We start from the raw sequence: 1,251 nt of genomic DNA on the forward strand, positions 1-1,251 counted from the left end.
ATCTTAGACAGCTATAAGAGCTATCTTAACTAGGAGTTTAAGGACTATTGCCTAGAGAACTAAATCCTTACTCTCTACATGCTACCTTACTTATTGCACATCCTTTAGCTACTTAATGTAGTCTATTTCTTGCTGTTAAAGCGCAAGTACTCCTAATATATTTAAGACTTAGCACACTAACATATCTTCTATATTAATAAGGAAGGCTTCCTACTAGCCTTTAGGGACGCGTTCCTTAATATATTTACAAAGGTTAACTACTAAAAGGCCTTTAAGGTATTAGGGCTTGTTCCTACTAACACGCAGGTAGTGTTAGATCGCCTTAAAGTGCAGCTGCATACCCTACTAGCAGTACCTCTACCTAAAACACTGTAGCAATCTAAGACACTAAGCAATACACATAAGTTTAGGTCTTAATCTAAGCTTGTAAGCAACTCCTTCTAACAATTACTAAGTGCAGCGCAAGAGGGGTTCTTAAAGCTTATAAAAGGGGCTAAAGAGATACTGCATAAAAACGTCCTTATTAAGGCCCGCGTGCGAGAGCTTGAAGAGCAATTAGCAGTAATAACTAAGAGAAAATCGCGTAAGAGAAAGCAGATTCAGCATAGTGGCACACTTAAGTATGGCCCAGCAGCATCGCGGGTAGCTGCTGAGGCGTGTGTAGCAGCTCAGCCATCTAAGAAGACTTGGGGTGGAGGTGGTCAACTAGGAGCTCAGTTAACTGTTTGGCGCTGTGGGAACTGCAGCAAAACTGGACACAACGCACGAACGTGCCAGGAGGGTGCAGAAACATCTTCTGAATCTGATGCAAGCACGCAGTATGCTGGGTCACTGTTTAATAGCTTAATAGCAAGTAGTTGTAGTTGCAGTAACTTGTGTTAGTCGTGCCAAGAGAAAATGGCCGGTTCGGTGATATGGCCGGCTCGGTGATAATCTACGTTAAGAGTAAAAGACATGCTATTACAGCCTTTAGTGTAACGGTCTAGACTCTAAAGCCAAAGAAGAGCTAGAGCTAGCCGGTTACATTAGCTTAGCCGGCTTGGCTTAAGCTGGATATATATTATCTACGCAGTTAACTAGGCGTCTAGTTAACTTGTGCATGCTTTTTAGCAAAAGTTGTTAGGAAGTAGATATCCTTTATTGGCCTTTGGCCAGACTACTACATTTAGCATACCTTAAACTAGGCTGGCGGAATGGGTATACTCCAACGTCCTTCGTGGGTACCCCCCAAAACTTTGTCAATAATACATG

The sequence above is a fragment of the Didymella exigua genome, assembly GCF_010094145.1.
Source record: "Didymella exigua CBS 183.55 unplaced genomic scaffold M421scaffold_9, whole genome shotgun sequence".
NCBI lineage: Eukaryota > Fungi > Ascomycota > Dothideomycetes > Pleosporales > Didymellaceae > Didymella > Didymella exigua.